The sequence below is a fragment of the Myotis davidii genome, unplaced genomic scaffold (genome assembly GCF_000327345.1).
Source record: "Myotis davidii unplaced genomic scaffold, ASM32734v1 scaffold191, whole genome shotgun sequence".
NCBI classification, from domain to species: Eukaryota; Metazoa; Chordata; class Mammalia; order Chiroptera; family Vespertilionidae; genus Myotis; species Myotis davidii.
Window position 1 is genome coordinate 92,820 of NW_006282664.1, and position 10,536 is coordinate 103,355.

Sequence of the window (10,536 nt, forward strand, 5' to 3'; positions counted from 1 at the left end):
AACTTAAAATAAAGAGCTGACTCATCAACTCACAGATGAGCTTGGTCAGTGCCAGTCTCTGGCATGTGTAAGATTATTAACCAATCTCTCAAAAGATCCTTTTACAACCTTGCTAAGTGTGTAGTGGTTGAAGTATGTCAAGAAAGATCAAGAGAGAGAAAAGGGGAATAAAAAGAAGCCTTATGTTTGATTTCTGAGCCTGGCTCTGGAACCTAGACCTGAAAGCTCTAGGAACCAGCCACCACAGACACCACGTTGCTAACCTTCTTTGCTTTTCCTATACTTCAATGGGCTCAGTAAGATGATAGCACTTACCACATTGCGTTGTCATTAGCTGTTCATATTTATTTTCTATGCTTGAAAGAAAGGGCCCCATGTTACTCATCTTTGAGTCCTGAAACAAATATTACTAAACTTTGGGTGACTATGGGAGTGAATAAGTGAAGTGATTTCTGCATTTGACCACTGATGTATTATAAAGGACGATATATTGAGCTATAGAATTAATTTCTGATTAACCCTGATTTCCCATCTAGGCTTTTAGTAAAACAGAATAGTAAAGAAAGAGAATTAGTAATCAGAAAGAGGAATGAAGGATAGAGGGATATAAAAGAGGAAGGATGGGTCAGAGTTATTCAATAAACTAAAGAGAACAGAAGAGATAGAAAGTTGAAAAGAGATAGGATTTATAGATGGGAATAGAGAGACAGAGCTCTGAAAGAGATGACAATGGTGGAAGCAGCCAGTCAGCATCCAGGAATACAGTCAAGTAGTTCCCTGACCCACCAAACAGGATGCTGTGAAGATATAGGGCCATAAACCTTGGAGTTTCTCAGAGGGAAGCTTCTGTATGGATAAGAAAGTCCTATTATTCCGTATTATTATTTTCCTTTCATGTTGGGCAATGTGTCCCTGACAGTTGAAGTCTCCTTTCAGCCAAATAGCTCCCATATGCTACATAATGCTGCTGCTGATTAAAATCCTATGGAAGATTCGGGCTGTATCTGGAACAATAGCAGTCTGAATTCGATTTATCAGTCTTCTGGGGAAGCAAAGATAATCAAATTTCCCCCTTCAGCAACTTTGGGAACAAGCCATTTGCTGAGATGACAATGGATGTGAGTCTCAAATTTGCAGTTTGTACACCTGCTGCCTGTTAATCACAAGTTTCTGACATTTTGTGAGGTTTCTTTTTTCCTACTCATATGTTATGGGCTTTGTCGTTTAAAGGCAAGAGCACTTTTGTGAAAACTAGTTACAGAAACATGCATGAAAAATTAGGGAGATCTGTAGGGAGACAAAGTTATGGGTGATATGAGGAAAAACACGGTATTTTCTCAGAGAAATCTGGGTTCCAATATGCTTTTCAGTGTATTAGTATGTGACCTGGACAAGTGATTTAAGCCCTCTGAGCTTTGGTTCCCTTAACTATGAAATGGGAATAATGATTCCTACATCAGAGGGTTGCCTTGTGTATTAAATTACATAATTTATGTTTGCCTGTGCATACTGGAAAAATCTGTATAGCAAAAACTACAAAGAACTCCTGGCACAAATACCCCATTCAAATCCCTGCACTAAATAGCTTGGCCAAACTTTAACATGGTTTCTGATAGCCTAAGGTCTGTGGTTCTTGAGACAACCAAGTCCCTTTTGAAATCCCTGTCTGGAAAAGCTTAGGGCTATCAGAAGAGTAGACTGTTGGTTCTAGTCATCACCTGATCTCACTTTCTTATAACATTTATTAAAAAGGGTTTACAATCCCTAATCCTTTCTCTAATCCTTTGAGATGTAGATGCATCTCCTACAAGGCAGGGGCTTCTTTCTCAGGGACCTGAAAAGCCATGCCTTTGAGATGAAGTCTTCAGGAAGGATCCCTGGAAGGATAGCTTCAGTAATCTCCCAGTAAGCCGACAGCTGTCTGTTCCAATCACCTTTACACTCACTCATCCTTTGTAATTTTGAATTTCTGCTTACTCCCATTCTCTACACCCTATTCTCCTTTTTAAAATGCCTAGTCACCTCTGTGAAAATCAGAATGGAGCTCAGCTCTTTCCCCTATTGTTAGTTCTAACTGAGGCCCAGTTTTGTTTATTTTTGAAATGTAGATACTGGCTTGTGGTAACACCTACCAAACTCCTACCCCTAGATCTCCTTCCAAGGGGTGGGGAAGGGGAGGGTGAGGCTGAGTCTTGTCAAGAAAGGTCATGGGAAGAAATTGGGAAAACGTGAGAAGGTTGTTGTCTGTTTTCTGACTCTGCTTCTGGGAAATAGGCCTGAGGGCTAGCTTCTGCTCATAAATTTTTCAAAGGTTAGAAATGTAACTTAAACAAGATTTCATTATTTTAGCTTAAGCCAAAATGGAATTTAAGGTGGATCCAGCTTTAGGTAAGCATTCTTTCTTTCTGTAGACCAGGGGTGGAGGATGTCTGGTCCTTGGGCCTTATAAAGCCTGCAAAATCATTTGGTCTTGCCCTGCCAGGGCATTAGGGGTAAGTTAATTAAGTAGTTGAACAAATATATCAGGCTAATTTTTAAGTTGATAATTTTGTATGACCGGTGAATGATGTTATAAATATCCAAATGGCCCTTGGCAGAAAAAAAGTTTCCCTACTCCTGCTCTAGATCATGCTGTCTGACCAAATGCTTTGTGATGAAAGAACTGTTCTGTTTGAACTGTCCAATACAACAGCCTGTATGACTATTGAGCATTGAAGCGAAGCTATTAGCAACTTAGTAAGTGATGATTCGATTTAATTTTAATGAAGTCCAGTGTAAAAAGCCACAGGTGGCTGGTGGCAACTCTCTGAGAGGACACAACTCTAAATCATGCTGTGCTCACCTCTTCTTGGCTTTATTCTCAGGCTGTCTCCATGTCATGTCAAGGTGGCTCCTGGAAGCTCCTGACTCAGCTGGTCCTTAAAGATTGTGATCTTGCCCGGCCAGTGTTTCTCAGTGGTTGAGTATCGACCTATGAACCAGGGGATCATGGTTCAATTCCCAGTCAGGGCACATGCCTGGGTTGTGGACTCAACCCCAGTGTGGGGCGTGTGGGAGGCAGCTGATCAATGATTCTCTCTCATGAGTGATGTTTCCATCTCTCCCCCTCTCTCTTGCCTCTCTGAAATCAATAAAAATATATTTTAATAAAGAAAAAGATTGTGATCTCACAGAAGGCATCTTTTCTTCAGCAGCCTTATCAACCCCAGAAGATGATTCTAATTGGCCTTCTTTAGGTAAGTGGAGATGGACACTCCTGATCACATCCTGTTATGAGCCATTAAATTCAGTGCATTTCCAGAATTGCTTTTAGTTCAGGAGGAATAGTTATCAAATGGTGGTTAAAGCAGACATTGAAGGACTTTCAAATCTTGTGATTACAGTGACAAACAGTAATGGGATGTTTAAGATATGTTGCCCTGGTCAGGAAAACAATAAAGTCTTTGCTTTATTTCAGATGAATATAGTAAAAAGAAAAGGGGGCTGAAATTTGATTTTAAAATGATGTAGTCCACAGTGAGAATTTGAGAAAATGTTGCAAGTATGTCAGTAGATCAAGTCTTATCTAAAGAAAACTGCTATTGCTAGCAGTAAGTTAGATTAGAAATGTATGGATGAATAGGTGATACAAACAAAAGAGACAAAAGTATGATCAATAGGCCCCATCATTCCATTCTAATAGCTTCAAGTCCATTCCTTGCAGATGAACATGTAGATTACAGGTAGAGAAATCTGTGATTGGCTAAGGACACTCACATTCTCTGTCAAGAACTCATATGTCCACGTTTTCGGCTTTCCTTCAGGAAGTGAATGGTCACCTGCTTTTTTTAAAATTTTTAAAAATATATTTTATTGATTTTTTTTACAAAGAAGAAGGGAGAGGGATAGAGAGTTAGGAACATTGATGAGAGAGATCGATCAGCTGCCTCCTGCACGCCCCCCACTGGGGATGTGCCCGCAACCAAGGTACATGCCCTTGACTGGAATCAAACCTGGGACCCTTCAGTCCGCAGGCTGATGCTCTATCCATTGAGCCAAACCAATTCGGCAAATGGTCACCTTCTTTGCCATAAAACCAATTTATATCCATGTGTTATCTTAATGATATACAGGCCAATGTCTTGTCAAAATATCCTCACCTGACGAACCTATTAACCAGGAGTTCATGGTTCAATTCCAGATCAGGGCACTTGCCTGGGTTGTGGGCTCAATTCCCAGTGTGTGGCATGCAGGAAGCAGCCAATCAATGATTCTCTCTCATCGTTGATGTTTCTATCTCTCTCCCTCTCCCTTCTTCTCTGAAATCAATAAAATATATATGTCAAAAATATTCTCACACAGTTATAGTTATTGGCACATGTAGGTTTGTTTAGTTAGGTCATGAAAAAACTGTTTATGGAGGTTTTTGTGGAGACTGAGTAATTAAAGGGTCTGGAAAAAGGTTGTGGCTTTAATTCAAGACAGACTGTCTCAATATATCTGAGGACAAACTGTAGCTGTTAACAAGTCTAAAACCTTGAGAGAAACAGAGATTTTCAGCTTTAGGCTACTGGGATAAGAATACATTGTTGTGCAGTGTGTTGATGGCTTAAATTTTTGAGGGCTTCTTTCAGTATAAGTCTCAACTCTTTAGCCAGGTGATAAAAACATCATGCTTGAGAGGAAGACATGGATTCGAATAGATTTCTTACTTCTTTTCTTTAGACCACCTGTCCTCTTTCCTCAGCTATGGGTTGAAACCTTGGGAAGTGACTGTTGTCTCCTCTAGCTCATTACCCTAAAGCTGTGAAGAAAATTTTAAGTTTGTAAATTCTAAATGCGACCATCTCAGGGGTCAAGTTTCTCAAACTCACAGACACTGCACAGAACAATAACACATGAAGCAGCAACTTAGATCTGTGTTCCTTACTTAGATTTGTTTACTAAGGAAAATTATGGCAACTTCTGTGAGTTCTGAAAGTCCAACCTCAGCATTTCAGAACATTTAGCATTTAGCCAAGTGGCAGAGCAGCAGACTCATTTTGAGTAAGATATTTAAAGAAGGAAGTAGTGCCATATGTCATCAGCTGGCATAATTTAACTTGCAAATCACATGTTGGCAAGAACTAGTTGGCAGCAGATGGCTGAACTCTTCTGTGTTTCAGACCCCACGCCTATCCTTTCCCATTTTGTGTTGGAAAGCTAATTAAAAGCCTTTTTATCACCATCAGATTAATTACAAACAAGCCTTTGTAGCTGGTAGGAAACTGACCTGGGTTCAACAACCTTCCCCCAAACCTTCTATTTTCCAAGATTTTCAAGAATTTTTTTTTTCCTAAGGTGATTTATTCAAACTGAATACACCTAATCTTTCTGTCTCAAATGCCATGAGCTGAGGCCAAATATGAGTTACTTATTTACTAATTAGGACATAATCTGCTATAAATTTAAGAGTGCTTGCTAATTTAATTTCAATACTTCTAGTTAATTTTATAAAATTCATTGAAACACAGCTTTATCTTCTTTTTTCAGTTTTTTTTTAATTTTAAGAAAAATGATTTTAATTAAAATAATGTTACATGAAATAAACCTTAATATTTCAAGAAAAACTATCTACATATAATAATGTTACATGGAATATACATTAATATCTCAAGAAAAATGATTTTAAACATGATATTACATGCAATAAACACCAATTATTCAAGAAAAATGATCTTACATATAATAATATTACATGCAATAAACATTAATATTTCAAGAATAAACGGATTTTAAGTATAATAATACAGTATGATCTCACAAAACTTATGGAAATATTAAAGTATATAGTTGGGTCATGTTTTTGTATCCATTCAGCTACCCTATACCTTTTGATTGGAGCATTTAAGCCATTTACATTTAGGGTTATTATTGAGAGGTACTTATTTATAGCCATTTTAATTCTGTATGGCTGGGTTTCTCTCTCTGTTTCTTCTCAGCAATCCCTTGAGCATTTCTTGTAATGCTGGCTTGGTGGTGATGAACGCCTTTAGTCTTTTCTTTCTTTGTCTGGGAAGCTCTTTATTTGACCATCAATTTTGAATGATAGCCTGGCTGGATATGGTAATCATGGTCTCAGATTCTTGCTTCCCATTATCTTGAGTACTTCATACCATTCCCTTCTGGCCTGTAGAGTTTCTGATGAGAAATCAGGTGTTTTATGGGAACTCATTTGTAGATAACAGTTTGTTTTTTTTTTCTCTTCCTACCTTTAAGATTCTCTCTTTGTCTTTAGTTTTTGTCGTTTTAATTATGATGTGTCTGGGCATGGGCCTATTTGGGTTCTTCTTGTTTGGGGTTCCCTGTGCCTCCTGAACTTATGTGACTTTTTCCTTTACCAGGTTAGGGAAGTTTTCTGCCATCATTTCTTCAAACACCTTCTCTAGTCCTTCCTCCCTTTCTGCTTCTCCTGGCACACCTATTATTCTAATATTGTTATGTTTCACATTATCTCACAGCCCCCTTAAGCTGTCCTCCTGTTTTTTAATTGTTTTTTTTTTCTTCTTTTTGGTTCTCTAATTGAGTGATATTTGCAACTCTGTCTTCTAATTCACTGATTCAATCTTCAGCTTTACCTAATCTGCTGTGTATTCCTTCCAATGTGTTCTTTTTAAAACAAACAAATGTTTTATTGATATTTAGAGAGGAAGGGAGAGGGAGAGAGAGATAGAAACATCGATGATGAGAGAGAACCACTGATTGGCTTCCTCCTGCACGCCCCCTACTGGAGATTGAGCCTGCAACCCAGGCATGTGCCCCTGGCTGGAATCAAACCTGGGACCCTTCAGTCCATAGGCTGACTATCTATCCATTGAGCAAAACCAGCTGGGGCCTTCCAATGTGTTCTTTATTTGTGTTATTTCATTCTTTATCTCAGACTGTTCTTTTTCACAGTTACTATATCTTTTTTCATACTGTTTAGAATTTTTAATATCATTACTCTTAACTCTGTTTCAGATACATTTTTTATTTCTGCTTCATTTATCTCTTCTGGAAAATTCTCTAGTTCTTTCATTTGGGAGTGTCCCGGCCTGCGGGACAACAACGGGGGAACGAAGAGACACCATGACCCCTTTGGGGATTGAAAGACCCTTTCACAGGGGTTGCCTAAGACCATTGTAAAACACATATATAATTAAATATTGTTTACAGTAGCAAAATTACAGTTATGAAGTAGCAAAGAAAAGAATTTTATGGTTGGGGGTCACCACAACATGAGGAACTGTATTAAAGGGTCATGATATTAGGAAGGTTGAGAACTACTGGTCTAGTGCAAGACAGTGTTTAAAGCCTGTTTCTGACTATTTGGATCAGGCAAAGACTCAAAAGCCTCCAAAGACTGCCTCTGCTACAGACTGATAGGATTCCGACTTGAATTTTGCCCCCCTTATTTCCCCCAGGCAATCATCCTCAGGTGAGGGGAGAGTTTTTTCAACGGATGGGGCAGTTGCTTCTGCCTGGAGGCAGTTACTTTTAATCTCCTAAGTGGCCTCAGGGCAAGGTGTTTTCCAATAGGGTGTGTCAAATCTCTTCCCCCAGGCAAGGCAGATGTCTATGTGGGAAAGATGTCCTCTGCTGCATGAGGGAATGACTTGGCCCAGGAAACTGGAGGTGTCTGCCTTCTGAGCTCTATCAACTGAGTATCTGTTCCTGGGTTCTGCTCTCACAGCTCCATTCTAGTTTACCCTCCCTCTGCCAGAGCACAATGTGGGTAGCTCCACAGGGAATTTTTGTGAGTGCCCAAACTTTCAGCTGCCACTTCCTGGCAGAGAGCACCCCTCTGCTTTTCAGAGCTAGATGTTATGTGGGTACCCTCCTCAGTTTGGTGCTCTCTTCTGGGGATCCCAGCTTCAGGATTAAATCCAGAGTTCTCAGTGGCACCCCCCCCCCGCAACACACACACACACACAGCTGAGATATCTCTCTGGGATTTCAGTTGCTGTCTGTGGGTGCCCGGTCAGCCCTTTTGTGCCTCCACCACTCCTACCAGTTCCTATGCGGTCTCCACCTTTAGTCCTTGGGTATCAGGGTTCTCTCCTGTGAGTTTTCCATTGATCATTCAAGAAGCCCTTCCGTATTTCAGTCATAATTCCAGCTTGTTCCAGCTTTATCTTCTTATCTATGAGAAGCATAGACTGCTCTACTATAAATAATTCAATACCCATGAATTCAACAATTTATATGAAATGAACAAATTCCTTAAATGATACACACTGTAAAAGATTACTCAAGGAAAATAACCTGCATAGAGCTATAGATTTCTATAGATATATGTTTTTATATAAACAACCTGTCCATTGCTCCAGAGAAAGATAAACACACACACACACCACCACCACCATCACCACCACCACCACCACCACCACCTTGGCTATTCATTATAAAAACATTCTTGAAAACTAGTATGGAACAAAGATACCCATGAAGAATTGTCTCCTAACAGGATTAAGATGACTCATAGATGGTTGAATGCATTGGCAGCCCCAATTTTTTTGCGTGTTTTTGTCCCATGAGATTATGTAAAGCTCTGTTGGCTTTTCTGTCCCTTAACAGAAGTCACGAGACTCCCAGATCAGAGACAAAGGACAGGTTCTTATGGTAATAGCACTGCTTAGTGTAATTTCCTAAATCCAGTCCCTCAGACCCTGCCACGAAGAGGTCAATACAAAGAGTGCCAGTTTACACCTGCACATACAGAGGTGTGTAATGCCCTGACTTAATTCTCAGAATTTTGCTTCCAAGAATTGCTCTGAGAGAAAAAAATGGCCAACAGAATGTCTGCTCCCTGGCTCTGTGGTTCTGTGTCTCTGTGATCCTGACTCCTCAATTTCTAATAGCTTCAGCCAGTCCCCAATGCCTTAAGTCAAAAGTTTATTTTTTATATGACTTTTCTACTTTATTCTTAAGAAAACTATTGGTTTTTTATAGTAAGTATACCTTAGCTGTTTGCAAGATACTTCAAGTCACCCACACTTGGAATTATATCACATGTTTATCTTCCATCTTCTTCTCTAAGAATATAAACTCTGTGATATCAGGTTACCTTGGCTTATTCTCCAGTGAATCCCAAGTGCCTTGTAAAGAATATAGCAACTGGTGGGCATTCAATAACATCAAATAAATACTCAGCCAATTTCATTTAGGTGAAAAATAAAAATAACACAATTTAATAAAAATTTATATCTGGATGTTTATTTACTTATATCTAGTAGTTTCTACTTCTACCTAGATCTCTGTTGGTATACATTTTCTCAGTAAAAATAGTTTATATTTGTCGCACATGAGTTTATTAATACACATATATGTCTTTAGCTCTAAGTAGGAGGAGATGCATAAATATTCTATGAATTTGGAAATAGATACTTTTTTCTCTATGACCTAAAAGAAGGTATAAATAAATAGATTATTTTATGCACAGATCCTGTTTCTTCCCCTCATTGTAGAGTTCTCAAGTTTTATGCTTGATGCTTTTTCCCTTTGATCAAAATCTGTTTTCGTTTTTGGATCCAATTAAAAAGTCACCTTTGGAGAAAGTCTTCTCAGATTTTCCTGGTGACTCAATTGCTCTCATCTCTGGGTCCCCACAGTTCTGTGTAGTTTCTTCTGGGACAGCCCCTATTACATTGTCTTTTAGTTCATTGTTTGCATATCTTGTTTCCTACCTGACTACTGAGCTCCTTTTATGAATTTGTATGTATCCTTAGTACCTCTCCTATGGTCAGGCATATAGAAGTATCTTGGAAAATGTTGGTTAGATGTTTTATTAAGTTTAGGATGTTGTATGTACATTTATAAAAGACAACAACAAAATGAAACTTACTTTGGAATTTTGGTTAGCAATCAGCTGTCTATAGAAGTCACTTTGGTGAGAACAGGGGAACTCCCATAGTGATTGCACTCTAGTACTCTGTTTTTTCTTGAACGTACACACTTTAATTATTTTTCATAACTAATATCCTTGGCATAAGTCTTGACTTTCAGGGAAGAGGAAAACAGGTATCATTTAGATGGTGTAAATTTAAGAGAACTGGCAAGATTTTCCTCTCCCGAACTCTCCTTTATTTGGTTCGAAATTACCCTTAGTGATGTAGTGCCTTGTACTAGCTCTGCAGTCATGCTGTAGACTATTCTTAAAAAAAACAAAACACAATTATATGTAGGAACATACATTAATTTATTAATGAGGTAATTTTTTCTTCATGATGGTCAGTATGTATGCTAGGACAACAGTATGAGCAGCAGAAAGGGTAAAACAGAGAGAAGACAGCAAGAATGGTAAATGGGGACACCAGAGATGAAAGGTGCGTAATTGAGGCCTTTGTCCAAACTCTAATCTTTTCTTGAGATGCTATTTTTATATTGTATTTTCTTTTTTTAAAAATTTTATGAAATTTTTATTGTTCAGATTATTACATTTGTTCCTCTTTTTTCCCCCCATAACTCCCCTCCACCTAGTTCCCACCCCACCCTCCTCCCTCACCCCCCCACCACTCTCCTCCTCCATAGGTGCCACAT